This window comes from Lipotes vexillifer, unplaced genomic scaffold (assembly GCF_000442215.2).
Source record: "Lipotes vexillifer unplaced genomic scaffold, Lipotes_vexillifer_v1.1 scaffold1071, whole genome shotgun sequence".
Taxonomy (NCBI): Eukaryota; Metazoa; Chordata; class Mammalia; order Artiodactyla; family Lipotidae; genus Lipotes; species Lipotes vexillifer.
Window position 1 is genome coordinate 266101 of NW_006796547.1, and position 12500 is coordinate 278600.

General features: G+C 40.3%; 1 pseudogene; it reads right to left on the bottom strand.

Moving 5' to 3' along the window:
- Positions 1-3719: 3719 nt before the first annotated feature.
- Positions 3720-4637, bottom strand: LOC103085316 (olfactory receptor 8S1-like; annotated as a pseudogene).
- Between the last annotated feature and the right edge of the window lie 7863 nt (positions 4638-12500).

Consider the following 12500-nt stretch of genomic DNA (forward strand, 5'->3'; position numbering starts at 1 on the left):
ATACTCAGGGCCAAGGAATGCCATGCATAAGTCTGACTATCCAAAGGGTACCATGCAGTGATGAAGCCAAACCACTCTGATGGGCATTCTCTGTCATCAAGTCCTCCTAGCCTATGTGTCAGATTCTGTGACTGAAGGAGCATATAGGTAATCTCAGCTCCCAGCTCTTGAGTCACCCCAAGCCTTTGACTCCTCCTAGCTGAAGCCCAGATGGGGTGAAGCACATAAACGTCATCCTTACTGTGCCCTTTCCAATTTCTGACCCACAGAATCCCTCTTTCTGCTGTGTTGCTTCTGGGACTTGTTTCTGAATTAAAGGATAGATAGATGCTAATGAGATTAGGAGGTGGAAGAGAAGGTAAATAATAGAACTTCAGTTCTCTCTGGCTCAGTAGGTGTTTGTTTATGGTCAGCAAAGTACCTGCATACTGGAGTTAAATGCAGACAGTGTGGGTGGGGGATGCCAAATTATCCCTGGGTTTTGACATCATCTGTCATGTTTCAGAGGGAGGGGCTCATGAAAAGTAGTTTAAAAGTACATTTTCAGTCCATCATCAATGAAACAGTTGAAATTCCACCTGGATTTTAGCAACTGTTCCTCTCTCATTTTAAATCCATAGTGTCGTTGCCAGTTTTTCTCCTTTTCTGTATCTTTATGGTCATTTTTTAAACGGTGAGGTTTTTTTTTTAATTGAGATATTGACATATAACATTGTGTTCGTTTTAGGTGTACAACATAATGGTTGATATATGTATATACTGCAAAATGATCACCGCAATAAGTTTAGCCAGCATCCATCACCACACATAGTTAACGTTTTTTTTTTCTCTTGTGATGAGAACTTTTAAGGTCACTCTCTTAGCAACTTTCAAGTATACAATAGAGTATTGTTAACATATTCGTCATGCTGTACATTACATCCCCAGGACTTATTTATTTTATAACTGGAAGTTTGTACCTTTTGACACCATCACCCATTTTATCCAACCCCCATCCCCCACTTCTGGCAACCACCAATCTGCTCTCATCTCCAGTATTTCTGAGTGGTTCTTTTTATTGTTTCTATCTCTTTATTGATGTTTTTCATTTTGTTCATATATCGTTTTCCTAAATTCGCTTAATTGGCTGAGTTCTACTGTAACTCACTGAGCTTCTTTTAGAAAATTGTTTTGAATTTTGTCAGCAAATTCATAGAACTCTATTTCTTTAGGGTCAGTTACTAGAGATTTATTTTTCTCCTTTGACTATGTTATATTTTCCTGAAAGATCAGTCGAATCCCTTGTAGCTTTGTGCTGATGTCTGCATTTTTTGAAGACACAAACACTCTAAATTGCTCCAGATGACCAGCCTTTTTTTTTTTTTTTTTTTTTTTAATGGAGGCTGTAATCTCTTATTCCCTCTGGTGTCTAACTTTGCTGGTTCTGTCAGCACTTGATGTGAGGCTACACAGAAGCTGGTGCCGTGGGTAGGACCCTGAAAGGTAAAGACATTGGAGGCATGCCCTACTCCTCTGCCTCCCTTCTGAGGGAGAAGCCTCTGTTCTGCACATTTTCCCAATCTTGAAGATCCTTGCTAGCTGTAGGAAGCCACCCTCTGCTTTTCCTTTGTTCTTAGCTGCCCCAGGCATCTGGACTATGCTAGTTCCTTCAGCACTTGGAGTGAGGTGAGACAGGACCTGGACCCTTGGGGAGTGAGTGCACTGAAAGGCTGGGAGGCTGAGCGCACACTCTATTCTCTTTTCCCCACCATGGGAGAAGTCATCGGCTGAGGAGATCTCTCTTGGCCCTGGGCTGTGCAGTTTGCAGGGAGGGGCTAATGCAGTTAAAGTGAAATTGCTCTTCTTACCCGTTTCAACGTGGCTGTTCTTGGTTTTTGTGCTTATCTGGGGTGCTGAAACTTCTTATTTGGAATCTGGAATTCTCATAAAGGTATTCTGGTTCATGTATAATTTTTACATCGCTGTTTCTATGGGGGAACAACGATTGAGTATTGCTATTTCTTCATTTTGCTGATCTCACTCGCAGTTTAATCTTTAAGGAACAGATTATTTCATGATACTGTGATGGAATATGTGTAGTGATGAATTTAGCCAGGGTATAGCTACAATGACTAGAGGGACAGTCTGTGCATCTTCATTTAGGGGAAGGTGTAAGGACTTCTTCACTTATAGTAACAGTGGTGTTTTAAAACCTGTATGATCATGTTATAACGCAATATTGATACATATAACTAGATTGATTTATGAAAGGTTTAGCTAAAATAAAGCATGGTCAACAATGTATACACATATCTGTGTGCCCATTTTATCACTGTATTTCTTTCTTTTTTTTTTTTTTTTTTTTTTTTTGCGGTACGCGGGCCTCTCACTGCTGTGGCCTCTCCCGTTGCGGAGCACAGGCTCCGGACGCGCAGGCTCAGTGGCCATGGCTCACGGGCCCAGCTGCTCCACGGCATGTGGGATCTTCCCGGACCGGGGCACGAACCCGCGTCCCCTGCATCGGCAGGCGGACTCTCAACCACTGCGCCACCAGGGAAGCCCTATCACTGTATTTCTTGATATTTCTTTATGTTTGTTAAGATAAATATAAAAAAATGCTCTCTTGATGTTTTAATTTGCTTTAATTTACTTCTTTTTTTTGTTTACAGTATGTTTATACATCAAATACAAATGCTGCATTTTATAATGTATGCCTTCAGGCAAGAGGCTGTAGCAGAATGAAAAATCAATTTTTAGCAATTTTTAGTAACAATATGTTCAATCTTCTTATATATATATATATTTATTTATTTTTATTCTGGTAAAAAACACAAAACATAAATTTTACCCTCTTAACAAATTTTAACTGTACAGTATTGTTAACTATATGCATATTGCTGTGTAGAAGACCTTCAGAACTATTTTTATCTTCTTGACTGAAACTATACCCAATGAGTAGCAACTTCCCAGTTCCCCCTTTCCCCTAGTCCCTGGCAACCACCATTCCACTTTCTGCTTCTATGAGTTTGCTTTAGATATCTCATATAAGTAGAACTACACAGTATTTCTCCTGTGACTGGCTTATCTCACTTAACACAATGGCCTCAAGGTTAATCTATGTTGTCACACATTGTAGAATTTCCTTCTTGTTTTAAAGCTGAATAATACTCCATTGTATGTATATATCACATTTTCTTTATCCATCCATCTGTTCATGGACATTTAATATGTTCATTCTTTGTGTTCACTATTCTTTGACTATTTGCAGGCACACATGCCATTTGATGCCTATGGTGCCACCAGGTCAGGTGAATGGAGGGTGCTGAACTGTCTTATCCTGGAGCATTGTCTATGTCTAGTTTACTTGTTCTGTGCCCTCCTACTAATGGGTTCCTTTGTGTAACTCCACAGGTAAAAGTCCTGGGCTCAGAATCTTAGTTCTTGTCAGAGTCTTTGTTCTGGTTCAGCCTCCTCAACTGTAGTGAAGTCATACTTTCTGGATTAGTTTCCAAAGGCTATGGTAGGAGCTAATGTCTGTGAACCTTTCCCCTAAAACCCAGGAGGGGCCAAATACTTCTCTGACTATATTGCTTATCTTTTGGAAGTTACTTAACTTTGAATAAGAAATAAATACAGTTGAATTTAATTAAAAATCAAGTTATACATGAGCTCTAAGCTTACAAAGTTCTCAGCCCTTGTAGATTGGTTCTCTTATAGAACAAATACCATGTTGAGGTTTCTTACCCTGAGACACATATTTGCTGCCTCAGCATTCTCTGCAGAGCTGCCTTTACCTCCTGGTTCTTGAAGCTGTAAATGAGGGGGTTTAATAAGGAAGTGGTTACACCATACTGTATAGTGATAACTCACTACAGGACTGATCCTGAAGAGGGGCTGATGTACCTGAATAGAGAGCCATCCCATAGAACAAGAGCACCACGGTGAGATGGGAATAGCAGGTGGAGAAGGCTTCACCTTGGCTTTTAGAGGAAGAGATACTTAGAATGGCAAGAATAATTTTTGAGTAAGAGGAGAGAATCAGGGGAAGTGTCACAAGTCCTAGAAATGCAGAAAACCTAGCCAGCAGGATGGTGTTAGGTGTGGTATCACTGCAGGACAGAGGGAAGTGTGAAGGCAGTTCACAACTGAAATGGGAGATGATACTGGGACCATAGAACTGTAAGTTCTGAACACAAAGATTATTCACTAGTGAGTTCAGAAACCCCATCACCCATGCTGTACCAACCATTGCAGTGCAGAGAGGTCTATTCATGACCACGGTGTAGAGCAGAGGGTGACACATGGCAGCATAGCGGTCATAGGCCATAGCAGAGAGCAAGCAACTCTCAGTGACTCCAGAAATCATGAAAAAGAAACTCTGGGTATTGCAGCCCCACACCGAAATGGTTTTCTTCTGAGACAGGAAATTCTGCAGCATCTTGGGCACAGTGACTAAAGAGTAGCATATGTCTAGGAAAGATAAATGTCCAAGGAAGAAGTACATGGGCATGTGGAGGTGAGAATCAGCCCTGATCACCAGGATCATCATCAGGTTCCCTATCAGGGTCAGGAGGTAAATCCCCAGGAACAGAACAAAGAGCATGGTCTGGATATCCGGGTCACTAGACAATCCAAGCAGCACAAATTCATCAATAATGCTAAGATTTGTCACTGTTTCTTAGATATCCTATCCCTGGAGAGAAACAAATACTTATTCATTTGGTGGGACAACGATCTGAGTCACACTCAGTGAATAGGACTTTTTAATCTATAAAAGATCCACTCTTTTGCTTCAAGCCAGAAATTGAACCTGAGGATAAAGAAGGATCTGACCATTCTATTACCCTATTAAATACTGCAACTTTCCTTCTCCTGGTTAAGTACTCTTTATCAGATTCAGATTTTTTCCCTATGACATGTAACAATTTCTAACATATTGGATAGTAGACTTATTTAGTACATTAAAAAATTATCTCTTCTGCTAGAATTTATATTATACACAGGCAAGGAGGATCTTTGTCTGTTCCCCCCCACCCCCGCCGCCACCATGGATGCATTCCTAAGTGCCAATAATTGTCACTGGCTTCATAAGTTTTGAGTAAGAGAGGAGGATCAGGAAATTGTCACAGTCCTAGAAATTCAGTAGACCCAGCTAGAGGGCTCTAAATAAACGTTTGTGGAAGGAAAGAATGAATGCTTCCTCAGCTACAGTGTCTTGTCGTAACCCTCTTTGCTACCTACCATCCTCTGACTTCTTAGATCATAGACCCTCACAGTCTCTGTCCTCTCATGCTCTTCCCCAACCTCTCCTCAGCACCTGACATCATCCAAGACCTGGTGAACCCTTTCTGCAAAAGCAGAAAGACACCCATTGGTGAAGCAAAAGACATCCTTTTGTGGGTGACCGCTTTTCAATTATAGCTTAAATTCCTAGTACATCTCATTGACATGTCAACCGAGACCTGTTATCTGACATCATATTTTTAGACGAGGACAATGTGGGACAGAGGGGTAATATGACTTCCATCCCAACTAGATGGCTCAGAGCCAGGACTAGACCAGAGTTTCTGATTTCACAACAGTTCTCTTTCAGGTGCCTCACACACAGACAGTAAGTATTTATTTGTGGATTTAAGGAGTTTGTGGTTGAGATTGGTGTGGTTTGGGAGTTACAGAAGTGACGCCCGCTTTCCTTGGTCCTGTGAATTTGCAAATATGCTGTAAGGTTCTACAGCAGCTTCTGTAATGGCACAGTGAGCACTGGACTCAGAGTCAGGTTGTCCTTGCTGATTACTGGCAGTGAAACCTATTCAAGACATAACCTACTCAAATGAAAACTGAAAAAAAATGAGGTGAAATGTGGTAAAATCTTTATAGTCTATGAAATACTTGATAAAAATTAAAAACTTCTATAAATGCAGAAGAGTGAAACAGTTTATGGTAAATGAAATTTTTTGATCTGTTGAGTGTTGTTTATGCATGTTTTGTCCTAATTAAATATTTCACCAATGCTGTAAAATTATTTTCACTAAATGCATTTTTTTTTAAAAGTAGGAAACATGCTTTCTGGTTCCCAATTCCTCCCAGCCTGATTTCCAAGAATTCATTTTTTTCTCTCTGCTCCTGGGATACACTGACTGACTGCTTGCATTTTTATATTGAAACCTATCAGCAATAAACTTACTTCCCTTCCTTATTTCCCTCTCTCCCCAAACCTCATTTCATACATATTCCTTCCCACCGCCATCTACTTACATCTACACTCATATGATAATAACTGTTATTTAATGCATAATTTATGCCAAACACTATAACAAGGTCTTGATCTCATTTATTCCTTATACAACCTTGTAACAAAGATATTACTGATCCCATTTCTGTGGGTCGGAAAGGTTAAGTGACATACACAGTCATAGACTTTAAAAGTCATGGAGGGACTTCCCTGGTGGCTCAGTGGTTAAGAATCTGCCTGACAATGCAGGGGACGTGGGTTTGAGCCCTGGTCCGGGAAGATCCCACATGCTGCAGAGCAACTAAGACAGGGCGCCACAACTACTGAGCCTGAGCTCTAGAGCCCACGAGCCACAACTACTGAGCCCATGTGCCACAACTACTGAAGCCCATATGCCTAGAGCCCATGCTCCACAAGAAGAGAAGCCACAGCAATGAGAAGCCAGTGCAACACAACGAAGAGTAGCCCCCACTCGCCACAACCACGTGCAGCAACAAAGATCCAATGCAGCCAAAAATAAATAAATACATTTATTTTTTTTTAAAAAGTCATGGAGTTGGGACTCACATCCAAGGTCCTCTGATTCCAAATCCCATATTTTTCCTACATTGCAACACTGCAAACCTTTGCTTATGAGAAAATCTTTCCTGGTTTGGAGATTATACTTTCTCCTGAGGGAACTTGGGAACCCAGACAGGAATGTGAGGTTGCCTTGGGAGTTTGGCCCACTAACCATGTCTGAAACTTCTTACCCAGGATGTTCTGCTGCTCCCAGACATACTTGTATCAGGGATTTGACCTCTTCAACCAGAGATAGGGACTTCTGGGCCAGGGAAAATTCCAGGAAGAGAAGATTAAGGAAAAGCCAGATTGAGGACTAAGATCAATTCAGGCTAAGAGAAGCAGCACTCTACAGAGCTGGGAGGATTAGGGTAGCAGAAATGGCCCTTCTAGTTTTCCCTCCCCTGTTTCCCTACCTGAAGCATCTAAAGAAGTCCTGGCAACTGATGCATCAAGTAAGTGATTGTAGACATAAAGGATTAGGATTTATTCATGCAAAGAACTATTCTCTTCTTGTCCTGTTTCCTAAAAACAGCAGAAAATTTAACTTAAAAAATATCTTTCCCACCATTATTACACTCTTCCAACAGCTACAATGCTTACATTTTGATCCCATCTGGAGGCAGAACACTGGTCAATGAACTTAGGAATCCCCAAGATCCCAAACTCTAGTGAAAGTTTTCAAGAGTCTTTTTTGGGCTCCTTGGAGCCCAAATGTGCTGCCCCAGTGCTTCACGGGCCACTGAAGTCACTGAGAGGCTAATAGGATATGTGGGTCTCTCCCCATCCCCATCCCCATGTACTATGATCACCATAGCTTTTCATTAATCTGTTTAATACATATGTAGCTTTTTAGTGGACTTTTTAAAAAGTGAACCTAATATTTAGCTAATAAAATAACTTTGAAAACAAATGACATAGGGAAACTTTGAAAAGAGGTAGGGAGAAATAGTCTCTCTTTGGTCTCCATATTTACTTCACTCCACCCATCCTCCTTCTTAAAAAGCAACTTTTTTTTTTTTTGGTCCAGTTCCCTAGTATAAGAAGAAACGGAACAGAAAAAAATCCCAATTTAGCAAATGGGTAGAGAGTTCAAATTTGTAGGAGAGTTACGACTTAGTTTTCTGACTTTGAGCAGTAATTTGGGTTTAGTTGCCAGTTCTAATAAGAGATTTAGAACTGGTGACCGTTAAGGTCCTTCCATTTAAGTGTATATCTAACTCACTTACCTTTCACCTGAGCAGGGCTGTTCTGGGTCCAAAACACTCTCCACTTTGAGTCAGGCTGTCAACTGCCTCCAAAAACAGGACTCTGTGTGTGTGTGTGTGTGTGTGTGTGTGTGTGTGTGTGTGTGTGTATGTATATGGAGTGGGTGTGTTCTGCAGGGGGCTCCAAAGCAGATTTAGTTCCCAATCAATTCTAGGTCTGGAGTCATGTTCAGACACAAAGCAGCTGACCTCAAAGTCACTTCTGGGGTTAAGGCTAAAGTGTCCCAGCATCCAATTGCGCTGATTTGAGTCTTTTGGTCTCAGCTAAGAGAATCTGGTACTGTTCCTTATCATTTTACTCTCCTTTTGTTTCCCTCAATCCTGAGGACAGCGCCTGTCCAGTTTGTGTGACTTATATCTCTTTTTTCATCAACTCGTTGGTAATCTTGTGCCAGCTGAGCCCTGGAGACAGATGTTGAGTAAGAACCGTTGGGAGCCAGGACCAGTTCACTGCCCATGGGAGAGGCAGCAGTAGCCAGAGCCAAAGTGGTTCTCAGTCCAGAGAGGGACAAACTACTAGTCCTGCTGTGGCCAGTAGAGGACACAGGACGGCAGAATGCTCCTAGCTATAAATGGCTTTACTATTAGGGGACCAGGTGAACTCCAATGTGTGAGACTCTGCTTAGAGTCTTTATTCCCTGATACTCCTAGCATTCTGAAAACACACACACACACACACACACACACACACACTCCTCTCTCTCTCTCTCTCTCTCTCTCTCTTCAACCAAGTACATATACTCTCCTTTCTCACTGTGACAAGTTCAGTCATTTCATTATTCTCTTTTTTTTTTATTTTTATTTTTTTTATTTTTTTTTATTTTTTTTTTTGCAGTACGCGGGCCTCTCACTGCTGTGGCCTCTCCCGCTGCGGAGCACAGGCTCCGGACGCGCAGGCTCAGCGGCCATGGCTCACGGGCCCAGCCGCTCCGCGGCACGTGGGATCTTCCCGGACCGGGGCACGAACCCGCGTCCCCTGCATCGGCAGGCGGGCCCCCAACCACCGCGCCACCAGGGAAGCCCTCATTATTCTCTTGAAGCTACCTACTCCTTTAACCTCACACTCCTAACTCTCAGCTGATAATTGGCAGAGGACATGTTCCTGTTCCTGTTATGGGCGATCTCTAACTCCCTAATCTCCACACATGGAGTTATTCTTCTTTTCTCCCCTCCAGCATGGGGAGGAGGCCCTTCTCCTTCACCTCTGGTGAGTGCTTCTCTCTGCTCTGGATTCCATCTTAACCCTTCTCTTTGAGCATCTCTCTGAATCAGCCATGCTCTTTCACTTCCCTTGTCTCTCCCTTTCCATCAAGCATATCCACTCAGTTTATATGTAGAACTATTCACGTTTATCCATTTAAAATAGAGCAGAAACAATTAATAACCTTCTTTCTTCCATAAGAAGCCTTAAAAATATAATAGAATTTGGCACCCTTCCTGGGGTAATAAAATATATTGCCTTTAAAGTTTTCTACACGTAAAAACACTAAGACTTAGATAACTTTTCGTTTGAGACATAAAGTCCACATTAGTGAAAATTTTACTCACCCATCTAGATTTTAGTATATTTCTGATGTTACCTCAGTCCTTCAGAAAAAATTTATATGGAATATACCACATATTATACAACACGTCTGCTGTACCCTGTAGTCAAACATATTACTATTTCTATAATGAAACTTCTGAGTACCCCTTCTACATGGGATTTTAAGAGTCTACAAATAGCCTCATATCAATTAACTTCCAGTGTTTCCTCCAAACTAGTTCTGGAAAAAAAAGTTTGGCTTTTAGAGATTTTTGGAGATTTTGGAACTGGAGATGAGAGCTTATAGACCTGTCTTAAATTTCTGTATTCACTGGCTTTTATTTCTAGGTTTCCTATTCTATTCCTTGATGTGTCTGTTTTTACAGTAGTGCCACACTCTCTAATAACTGTAGATACGGTATATGCTTTAATACGTAATGATGCCAGTTTCTAATGTTTATACTTTCTATGTTATTTTTTCGTTTATTCTTAAAATTTCACTTCATAATTGGATTTTTAGTTTGAAAAATTCCCTTGAGATTTCAGCTGGAGTTGTTTTTTCACCAACATGTCAATATTACTTTGGCAGTAAGCTTTACAATTTGTTCTACCTTTTCTTTGTTTGAGCCTTTTCTTTTTGCTTACAGTGTAATTTTTTATTTTCTTCACATAGGCCCTAGGCTTTTTGTCTATTTTTTTTATACAGCAGGTTCTTATTAGTCATCAATTTTATACACATCAGTGTATACATGTTAATCCCAATCGCCCAATTCATCACACCCCCACCCCCACCCCCACGCAGCTTTCCCCCCTTGGTGTCCATACATTTGTTCTCTACATCTGTGTCTCAATTTCTGCCCTGCAAACCAGTTCATCTGTACCATTTTTCTAGGTTCCACATACACGTGTTAATATATGATATTTGTTTTTCTCTTTCTGACTTACTTCACTCTGTATGACAGTCTCTAGGTCCATCCACGTCTCAACAAATGATCCAATTTCGTTCCTTTTTATGGCTGAATAATATTCCATTGTATATACGTACCATGTCTTCTTTATCCATTTGTATGTCTATGGGCATTTAGGTTGCTTCCATGACCTCTCATTCCTTTTTATGGCTGAGTAATATTCTATTGTATATATGTACCACATCTTCTTTATCCATTCATCTGTCAATGGGCATTTAGGTTGCTTCCATGACTTTGCTATTCTAAATAGTGCTGCAGTGAACATTGGGGTGCATGTGTCTTATTGAATAATGGTTTTCTCTGCGTATATGCCCAGTAGTGGGATTGCTGGGTCATATGGTAATTTTATTTTCAGTTTTTTAAGGAACCTCCATACTGTTCTCCATAGTGGCTGTATCAATTTACATTCCCACCAACAGTGCAAGAGGGTTCCCTTTTCTCCACACCCTCTCCAGCATTTGTTGTTTGTAGATTTTCTGATGATGCCCATTCTAACTGGTGTGAGGTGGTACCTCATTGTAGTTTTGATTTGCATTTCTCTAATAATTAGTGATGTTGATCAGCTTTTCATGTGCTTCTTGGCCATCTGTATGTCTTCTTTGGAGTAATGTCTATTTAGGTCTTCTGCCCATTTTTGGATTGGGTTCTTTTTTTAATATTGAGCTGCATGAGCTGTTTATATATTTTGGAGATTAATCCTTTGTCCCTTGATTTGTTTGCAAATATTTTCTCCCATTCTGAGTGTTGTATTTTGGCTTGTTTATCATTTCCTTTGCTGTGCAAAAGCTTTGAAGTTTCATTAGGTCTCATTTGTTTATTTTTGTTTTTATTTCCATTACTCTAGGAGGTGGATCAAAAAAGATCTTGCTGTGGTTTATGTCCAAGAGTGTTCTTCCTATGTTTTCCTCTAAGAGTTTTATAGTATCCGGTCTTACATTTAGGTCTCTAATACATTTTGAGTTTATTTTTGTGTATGGTGTTAGGGAGTGTTCTAATTTCATTCTTTTACATGTAGCTGTCCAATTGTCCCAGCACCACTTACTGAAGAGGCTGTGTTTTCTCCATTGTATATCCTTGCCTCCTTTGTCATAGATTAGTTGACCATAGGTGCGTGGGTTTATCTCTGGGCTTTCTATCTTGTTCCATTGGTCTATGTTTCTGTTTTTGTGCCAGTAGCATATTGCCTTGATTACTGTAGCTTTGTAGTGTAGTCTGAAGTCAGGGAGTTTGATTCCTCCAGCTCCGTTATTTTCCATCAAGACTGCTTTGGCTATTCGGGGTCTTTTGTGTCTCCATACAAATTTTAAGATTTTTTGTTCTAGTTCCATAAAAAATGCCATTGGTAATTTGATAGGGATTGCATTGAGTCTGTAGATTGCTTTGAGTAGTATAACCATTTTCACAATATTGACTCTTCCAATCCAAGAACATGGTATACCTCTCCATCTGTTGGTATCATCTTTAATTTCTTTCATCAGTGTCTTAGAGGTCTCTGCATACAGGTCTTTTGTCTCCCAAGGTAGGTTTATTCCTAGGTATTTTATTCTTTTTGTTGCAGTGGTAAATGGGAGTGTTTCCTTAATTTCTCTTTTAGATTTTTCATCATTAGTGTATAGGAATGCAAGAGATTTCTGTGCATTAATTTTGTATCCTGCAACTTTACCAAATACATTTATTAGCTCTAGTAGTTTTCTGGTGCATCTTTAGGATTCTCTATGTATAGTATCATGTCATCTGCAAACAGTGACAGTTTTACTTCTTCTTTTCCAATTTGTATTCCTTTTATTTCTTTTTCATCTCTGATTGCCATGGCTAGGACTTCCAAAACTATGTTGAATAATAGTGGTGAGAGTGGACATCCTTGTCTTGTTCCTGATCTTAGTGGAAATGCTTTCAGTTTTTCACCATTGAGAATGAGGTTTGCTGTGGGTTTGTCATATATGGCCTTTATTATGTTGAGGTAGGTT